This window comes from Chrysochloris asiatica, unplaced genomic scaffold (assembly GCF_000296735.1).
Source record: "Chrysochloris asiatica unplaced genomic scaffold, ChrAsi1.0 scaffold00065, whole genome shotgun sequence".
Taxonomy (NCBI): Eukaryota; Metazoa; Chordata; class Mammalia; order Afrosoricida; family Chrysochloridae; genus Chrysochloris; species Chrysochloris asiatica.
In genome coordinates this window covers 4856411-4866447 of record NW_006408583.1, presented here as the reverse complement: position 1 = coordinate 4866447, position 10037 = coordinate 4856411, and the positions used below count along the sequence as shown (strand labels likewise).

The window sequence follows — 10037 nt, the reverse complement described above, 5'->3', positions numbered from 1 at the left end:
TGAAGCCTCAGCTTCTTTGCAATTAGTTACTACTACATAACTCATCTGAATAATGTTGGCCCACGATCAGGCAGTGTTTTATTCTGTTGTACATAGGGTCACTATAAGTCGGTACCCACTCGGTCGTACCTAACAACACCAACACCACATAACTCATCTGCATAATGTCTCTGTTACAATGAGGACTAGTGAACTGGCTTGTCATGTTTCCAGACTTCCCTGTGAAGACTATTGATTTTATACAGATGCATTTAGCCTCCCAATTCGTTGAGTTTAGCATGTTTTGAGCTATAATGATGCTTCAGATTGGATTTTTTCATTACTGATGATGCGTCGCCACAAGTGAGACACTCAGGTTTACCGTTGACTTCAACAGAAAATAATCATTAGTCAATTTCTCTTGGAAAGATTGACATTCTGCATCAATTTTTCTTTCTTCATAGTCATCATTTGTAGGATGTCACAACATTTAAGTTTTTTTTCTTTCTTTCTTAAATGTTTTATTGTGAATTATATGATAGCTAACATGGGAGAACATTAGTTTTACATTCATTCTATAGTATATTGTCTCATTGCCATGGTTACAATCCCCTCCATGCAATCCTTCCCCGTACTTCCCAGGTCTTCAGCATACAGTCGCTCTCCCTCTCTGGATCTAAAGTCTCCAGCTGCTCCATCACTCCACGTCATCATCTCTGGCTCCATTTCAGGCATCACTGCTTCTCTGGGTCCTGCTCTCTGCTTTTCTCCATTGATGGTCCTAGGGACCTCCGCTCCTAGACTGAAAAGTCAATCACTCCCCTCCTTGCTATAAAACGTTTACCTTTACATTTCCGACCCTCGCAATCAGTCCTGATAACAATTATTCACTATTGTATCACAAGAGAACCGTCTGCATTTCATTGCATCAGCCCCGCCTAATCAGATTGAATACTACTCAGTGGAGATTCTACCTTCCTCCAGGCCCTCTGGATCTAGGTTCCCTCTCAAAAGCTTGTAAACCAGTCACTTCTTGCCTTTGTACCCCATCCGCCCTCCCCCCCCCCATTTTGGGAGCCAATGTCCAAGTTGCCCATCCCTGTCTACTCTGTGTGTGGAGGGGGTGGGAATGATTCTTGCTGTAAGGATTTGTTCCCTCTTTTGAGCTACTGCTTCCATAAGTGTAGGTCAAGTTCATCAAATTGTATGAGAATACTTTTTTTTTCCCCCCTTCTTCTTTTTACTTCAAGTTGAGCTCTGATCATCCAGTTACTGAAGCCAGGATAAGTGGGTATTATCTGCAAGTGTGGGTGTTCTTATGCATATGCCCTCTCTTCTTATCAGCTGGATGCTTCACTCTCCACTCTAGTCCTCTGTGGCTATGTCACTGACTCTGGGCCCAAGAGTCCCCAGGTCTTGCCACACTGCTGGCCAACCAGGTCTTCACCTGGGTTCACAGAAGTCTATTGAACGTTGTAGGGCTTCGCTCACGGCTTCATTGCTGTTTTTCCCTCACTTCCCCTTATTGGTGTTAAGCGTGGTCACCAATCACAGCGTGTATTCCCATTGAGTCTTAGTCTTGGAAGGGGGTTTGCACTGAGGGGACCTGACCACTTGCCTTGATGTTTCCTGGGCAAACATGTTGCTTGTTCTTGTAATAACAGCGGGTCTGCCTATGTTTTATATTTTTCCTGTAGGTCTTTCTTTTAAGAAGTATCTTCTGTTCTTCTAGCCACTCCAGGTTGGTCTGCTTGTCCTTTCAAGTGGGAATTTCCCATCTCTGGAGATCTGGATGTAGTTCAGGCTTCCACCTATAGTCTTAACAACATTTAAGTTTTAATAAGCATCCAGTGTGTGTCACCAGTGGCACTATTTTCTTGCTTTGATCACTGTTCTAATCCTGTAACTTGGATTTGGAACATATCAAACATGTCATTGACTTTTGAGGGCTATTCTGTGTTCTGTGATTTACTTAATCTTCATCTGAGATTCTGTTTTTGCAAGGATTGTTGATCATGGACCTCTGGATAAAGATTGCATTGGAGTTAACATCTGTGTCAACAAAGAAGTCGACAATATCAGCATCAATCATTAAGGCAGGGTCATCGACGTTGTGAGGAATCAGCTCATTGTCTCTTCTTTCATCATTGCCGGATCACCGGAGTTTTTGTCACAGTGTGCTAACACTTTCCCAGCGTGTTCACTCCCAGCATGCCTGGCACTGATTCTCCTCTAGTCATGACCATACAGGCAGATGGGCCACGGGCAGCCAACGAGAAGCATACGTGTCTGTCCTGTCATATACTCATATGTGTCCTCTCTATCCCATAATGGACACTTCCTGTTTGTTCCTCAACATTTACATTATTATTATGAGTCACTTGATATAAATTTATGTTGCAATGCAAAACACTCCTAGAGTTATTAAATATTGAGTCCTGCCTGTGGCTGCCTTGACAAATTCAAACTAAAGAATTTCATGGGCCTTCACCACCCGCTCCTTGGAAACTGTATACAGGGATGTTTGTGTAGGAACAGACTCAAAGGCACTTAACAACAACAACAATATGGCCTGTGTACAGAACATTCCCTACCCTTGTTCTAGTTGATACTTTAAACATCTCAGTGCTCCTTTCATGTTAACAAAAATTGCTACTGACTCAACTAACTTTAAGTTTCATGATGTGCAGTTTGGCTTTTGAGTAAAAGAATCCCTGTGCCTGCTGCATCAACTTCTCGTGGAATCTGAACATGGAAGCACCTAAAGAGAGGTCCAGGTGAGCTCCTGGATTCTTAACCAGCTCTTTGGCATGTTGTTGTTGTTAAGTGCCATAGAGTCTGGTCCAACTCAAAACAACCTATACAGGGTTTCCAAAGAGCAGCTGGTGAGTTTGAACTACCAATCAGCAGTCCAGTGTTTACCCTACAGCTCCACCCCTGGATTCCATTGGGTATAGATGTGTGGGAAGTGCTGGTAATACAGGTCTATGTAGTTACTATGTTTCTGTGCCCAGCTGGTCATCTGTGGGGTTTTCCTGCTTCAGTACAAGGCTTGACAGGTAGAGAGAGACTCTTGCTCCCTGTGTCCCCAGACTCTGCTGCCTCCATCTGACACTGCACCGTGATGCCTCCAAATCAGTTTCAGGGCACTACAGCAGTGACTTTGGTTTCCCTGGGCTCCCTTCTCCAGTTCAGAAACTAAGTAGCTCACCGTAAGCACCATTACGTAATCGGTATGAGGTTGTGTGTGGTAATTGACTCACTGCCAATGGTATCACCAGTCTCCTGCATTTGTTCTAAAAAATTAGAGTATATACCAAATTAATAACTTGTGGATATACCCAAAATGTGGTCATAGAAATTCATAGGACATGGAGACATTATAGCACCAACTCATCAAACTTTTGCTGAACATAAAATAACACTTTGTTGTTTATTTAGTGCTGTCACGTCAGTTCCCATTCATAGTGACCCTTCATAATTTCTGAGGTTTTAAATCTTTGAGGGAGCAGAAAAGCTAATCTTTCTCCTATGTAGCTACTGGTGGGCTCAAAACACTAGTCCAGTGGTTCTGTAGTTCAGTGCATATCGTATAGTGCCACCATGTTCCACATCACAATGAAAAATTAAAATTACATTAAAAAAAACATAAACAGCATCCAATGGAGATCATAATCCAAAGGAATATTAAGCAAGTGCAGAGAGAAAATTCACATGAATCGTAAACAATTCATGTCTTTTCTGGTCCTGCCTTGGTCCTCCCACAGAATTGTGGAAGGAAAGAAAGACAAGGACAAAGATAGTTTAAAATCTACGTTTGAATCTCTGCAGGGTAGCTAATAATTTATTATGACCATTGTTGCCAAATTTCTCTATTTTGTCAAGTATTATATTCTTAATCTCTATGTCTGTTTTATGGAGTCATGGTGTGGCTCTGTGGGTTAAGGAGCCAGACTGCAAAGCTGTTTGAACTGCAAGGTTCAAACTCAACAGTTGCTCCTTGGAAACCCTATACAGGGTCGCTATGGGTTGGAGTCGAGTCGACGGCACTTAACAGCAACAACACGGTCTCTGTTTATGGACCCATTTTGAAGGGAGTGGCTAAGGAGTAAAGACTCCAGTGTAACTAAGGATTAAGGATATCCCCACCTTACAGGTCAGTGTGACAGAAGTCACCACCCTTAGTTTCCCTTGGGGGTGTGGTCTGATTCCAATTTATAAGACTGTTTTGGGAATGTTCCCTCTCTTGCACTCAATAAGCATTTGGCTCATTATGTGTGACTTTTAATTCATGGGATGTCCAGCCCATCCCTGGACCTGATGCACCAGCTCCCACAGCTTCCTGCATTAGCAGCTTATCTTCTGACCTCCCAGTTTGGGTTCCTCAACTCCTGAGACGACGTGGGTGAGATTACTCCAGACTGATCTCTAAACTATGAATTTTGGCCTTGACAGCCTCCACAATTGTGTGGACCATTTTCTTTGAGAGTTGTGGGTTTTAGGGAATGCTGCAGTGTGTTGGAGAACCCTAGAACCTGAGGTAGTGGAGGGACGATGTCTGATATCAAGGGCTATGGGGTGGTACTACATGTTTAGAAAGTCTATCAGACATAGATTCTCTAGGGACCAGCATCGTGCTGATCTTTCTAAAAGAAATGATTCGTGCAGTTAATGTCAGAATGGTGGGCTCTCTACAGTGGACCTGACTCACTGTAGTATGTGGTTTTCAACAAAAGGGGTTAAGTGGGAACATGAGAAACTTTTGATTCATAAATGGGATAAAAAATCACCCATGGCTTAAAGAAGCTGTGATGGTAAAATCACTTACCCAGGCAAAAGCTATTCATGGAATACAGAAGTAGTAGGCAGAGATTTAAGTCCTGATGAATTAGCTAGTTGAATGTGTATGGAAATACAGAATGATAAGGAAAGAGTGAGGCATACAATTTGCTTTTTGTATCAGTAGTAGCTGCAATGGCAACAAAAAACATGTAGGGACTGGTGATAGCACTGAACCAAGCCCAGATCCAGACTAGTCAGAAGTAGGATGCTTTGTTTGTAAACCTGACTTGGGAAGTAAAAATTGAGTTAGAACAATAGGAAGTTCCCTATGATTGATGATCACTGAGAAGGCATTCCAACAAAGGAGTGGGGGGAAAGCAAGATGTTACTGAAACCAGGGCATATAATGTAAAGGAATTGCTTTAATTTGAAGATCTGTATCATCAGCTCCAGGAGAACTGTTACTAAAAGGGATTCTGAGTGACTAATTTAGGGACAGTGTCTTCAGTTCTAACTGCTACAGAATAGAAGAGTATGTTTGGGGTTGATGTAAGACCCCCAAGTCACTATGTTGTTGTTAAGTGCTGTCAAATGGGTTTCAACTCATAGCGACTTAGTATAGGGTTTCCGATGAGCTGCTGGTGAGTTTAAACTGCTGACCTTCCAGTTCAAACCAACTTTATGATCAAGTGCCTATCCTAAAGGGTCACACCAGAACTTCAACTCACTATGTTGTTGTTGTTGTTGTCAGGTGCCATTGAGTTGGAACCAACTCATAGCGACCCCATACACAGCAGAACGAAACAATGTCTGATCCTGGGCCAACCTCACTACCGCTGCCACATTTGAGTCCATCAGTGATGCCACCTGGCCAATCCATCTCATTAGGGGTCTTCCTCTTTTTCTCTGACCCTCCACCTTACCCAGCATGACATCCTTCTCCAGCGACTGTTCCCTCCAGACAATATGTCCAAAGTATGGTAGACGAAGCTTAGCCATCCTGGCCTCCAAGGAACACTCTGGCTGCACTTCTTCCAAAACAGATCTATTGGTTCTTTTGGCAGTCCATGGCACTTTCAGTATTCTCCTCCAACACCACAACTCAAAGGCATCAATTCTTCTACGATCTTCCTTATTCACTGTCCAGCTTTTGCATCCATATGAGGCTATTGAAAACACCATGGCCTGGGTCAGGCGCACCTTAGTCCTCAAGCTGACATCTCTGCTCTTCAATACTTTAAAAAGTTCCTGTGCAGCAGATTTGCCAAATGCAATACGTCATCTGATCTCTTGACTGCTGCTTCTGTGAGTGTTGATAGTTGATCCAAGAAGAATGAAGTCCTTGACAACTTCAATCTTTTCTCCACTATGGACAGTCACAAATGGTAATGCTAAATCCAGTTACATGGAAGGTTAACCCAGAATGGATGGCCAACCTGATGGATTGAATAGATTTTCACTAGGATCTGTTTACCCTGAGAAGTAAAATAGTTCCTTTTTCTCTGAACACTCATTGGAGCACTCCAGGGAAGAAGCTAATGTGGTGCTTATGGAAGCAAAGTTGGAATGGCTTTTTGGTGACCATGATATTCATCCAATGACTATGTCCTTACACAGACCATGGCAGATATGGTATGTAATGGAGCCCCTTTTACATGGGCACCCCATGTAACCCTACCATGTAACCCTACTATTTACACCCCATGTAACCCTACTATGAGACTTCCTCCAATCCTGATGCCACGTTTTTCTTCATAGAACCCAGCTTCTCGTATTATTTGCTCAGCATATAGGTTGAATAAGTATGGTGAAAGAATACAACCCTGTCTCACACCTTTCCCAATTTTAAAACATTCAGTGTTCCCATGTTCTGTTCGAACAACTGCTTCTTGGTCTAGGTACAGATTCTTAGAAGTACAATTAAGTGTTCTGGAATACTCATACTTTTCAATGTTGTCCATAGCTTATCATGATCCACACAATCGAAAGCCTTTGCGTAGTCAATAAAGCACAGGTAAACATCCTTCTGATATTCTCTGCTTTCAGCCAAGATCCATCGGACATCAGCAATGATATCTCTCGTTCCACGGCCTCTTCTGAATCTAGCTTGAACCTCTGGAAGTTCTCTGTCAATGTATGATTGTAGCCATTTCTGTATTACCTTGAGCAAAACTTTGCTTGCTTGAGATATCAAAGAGATTGTCCGATGATTTCCGCATTCCGTTGGGTCACCTCTCTTTGGAATGGGCATTTACTTATGAAGATTAAAGAGCACAGCCTTCGATATGGATTACATCTCAATGTCAAGAAAACAAAAAATCCTCACCACTGGACCAATAAACAACATTCTTATCAATGGAGAAAAGATTGAAGTTGTCAAGGACTTCATTCTTCTTGGATCAACTATCAACACTCGCGGAAGTAGCAGTCAAGAGATCAGACGACGTATTGCACTGGGCAAATCTGCTGCACAGGAACTTTTTAAAGTGTTGAAGAGCAGAGATGTCAGCTTGAGGACTAGGGTGCGCCTGACCCAGGCCATTGTGTTTTCAATAGCCTCATATGGATGCGAAAGCTGGACAGTGAATAAGGAGGATCGTAGAAGAATTGATGCCTTTGAGTTGTGGTGTTGGAGGAGAATACTGAAAGTGCCATGGACTGCCAAAAGAACCAATAGATCTGTTTTGGAAGAAGTGCAGCCAGAGTGTTCCTTGGGGGCCAGGATGGCTAAGCTTCGTCTCTCCTACTTTGGACATATTGTCCGGAGGAAACAGTCGTTGGAGAAGGATATCATGCTGGGTAGGGTGTAGGGTCAGAGAAAAAGAGGAAGACCCCCAACAAGATGGATTGGCCAGGTGGCATCATTGATGGACTCAAGTGTGGCAGCGGTAGTGAGGTTGGCCCAGGATCGGACATTGTCTCGTTCTGCTGTGCATGGGGTCACTATGAGTCGGTTCTGACTCGATGGCACCTGACAACAACAACAACAACCCTACTATAATCTGAGAAGTCATGTCAGATTTGTTGATACAACTTCCCCACATGATTCACATTGATACAATTACCCCACATAGGGTAATAAATCAGAGAATGGGAAGAGGCAATTTGGACAGAATTTACCCCTGTGGGAGAGACATTTTTAGGTGGTTAATGAGAAATGGGCTGAATATAGTGGACATTAATGGAGTTGATACAATCATTTTAATGCAGGAGGTTGAGTGGACTAAGGAAAATTTCTACTAGTCCCTCAATTTAAAGAGATCTAAACAGCCCAATCTGTTTATCCTAGCCAGAAGGAATTTAATGATGGAATTTCCCACCTGGGGCCCTATGGAGCAGAGGCTCAGCGAGCTGATCAGGATCAGGATTGAGAATGGGATAACTGTCTTCTGGTGCAGCCTCCAGCAGGTGACCTGAGACCATATGCACATTTGTGGGTCAAATGGCCTGGGGGTGGGAAAAAGATTTTCTTTCTATTCTAGACATAGGAGTCTAATACACTGCAATTCCCAAAGCAGCAAATAAAACATTCAAGTGTCCTAAGGTTAGACTAGAACTCCTAGAGTTGCTTTGTAGGATAAGCACTGGACTGGGTTGCTGTTAGTCAGAACTCTCTGAATGGAATTTAAGAACAACAACAACAAGGTTAAACTTAGGGTATATTGGGATGCAATGATTGATGGGACTAATAAGGAAGTTTAGATGAGAATTGGAAGATTTAAACAGATCTTGTATGTAGTAGTTGCATCTCCTTTGCTTGAATGTATTATTGGTATGTATATTAGATCTAATTGGGGACCAGTTGCTCTATCAGATATTCTAAAATGAAAGGTGTGTAAGTCCATCTTTATGAAAGTATTCATCAGACATACTAAATGAGAACTGTTAGAATTGCCCAAACCTACTCAGATTGTTCATTTGAAACAGCATAAGAGGATACCAGCTGGGCAAAAGGAGATCATTCATTTGATTAAAGACATACTAAAGGCTGGAGTATTGATGTGAACAATTTCTCTGTATAACAGTTCTGTATGGCCTTTGATAAAGGCAGATCATCCATGAAGACTGACAGCAGACTGTCGCAGCCTACATAAAGTGTGCTACATAAAGGTTTACATAAAGTGTGGCTCCATTGTTCCTGGCGTAGTATCAAAAGTGTGGAAAATACAGTGGGCTAAATGATACTGGTACTCAGTGACTGATTTTTCAAATGTCTTTTTCTCCATCTAAATCTTAGCAAAGAGTCAGCTGCAGTTTGTTTTCACATGAGAAGGATCCCAAAGCACTTCTAGTGTGTTGCCTTAGGGTTATTTAAACTAATCTGCTTGCTGTCATAGTGTGGTCAGAAGAGACTTGAACTTGGTGCAGATCTCAAATGCAGTGATACATGACATTGATGGCATCATGTTAATATCAAATATGGAAGAACAAACTAGGGCAGATTTGAAAACAGCAGTGGTCCAAATGACCACTGCTTAACCAGAGACTGGTTAACACATCAAATAAAAATCCTGGATCCTGTCAAACAGTGAAATCCTTTGGAATATCTTGGGCTTGAGTCACTTGCGCCATTCCACATGCAACCATGTATAAGTTGCTGTTGCTACCTACCTCTAAGACAAGTAGGAGGCCTGAAATTTGGTTGTCTATTTGGATTTTGGAGGACACAAAGTCTACATCTGGGAATAGAGCTGGCTCCTGTCCATAAAACCAGTGGGGACAAAACTACATTTGAATGGGGGCCTGAACACCAGCAGGGTATGTGGGAGTCACAGACAGCACCCTCACTATCCTTGACTTTAGGCCCTTCAGATTCACATACAGACATGATTCTTGAAGTGTCTTTAACACGCACTTAGGCAGACTGAATTTAGGGCAAAACCCTGAGACTTCTGCCCTATGACGACCACTAAGATTCTGGACCAGAACATTTCCAGATGTCACGACACAATACACATCATTTGAAAGGCAATTGGTCATGTGCTATTCGACTTTGATTGAGACATCTTAAGATATGGAAGGAAAAAAGCACCATGAGACTTAAGATAACCTTAATGTCTTTGGTGATGCTGGAAAACACTAAAACAAGGAAGGTGGTGCCCAAAATAGTTCAATAATAAAATGGAAATGGTTCATACAGGAACAAGCTACAGGTGAAGGAGATACAGGGAATGTCCCACCTTATCCATGAGTAGGTAGCCTCTTTTTCCATAGGTCCTACCCTGCAACCACCTGAGAAGCTTCCAGAGCCCATTGCCACATGGACAATATCCTAT

General features: G+C 42.5%; 1 pseudogene; it reads right to left on the bottom strand.

Moving 5' to 3' along the window:
• LOC102819764 overlaps window positions 1-10037 on the bottom strand; it is a 28655-nt pseudogene that overhangs the window by 16868 nt on the left and 1750 nt on the right.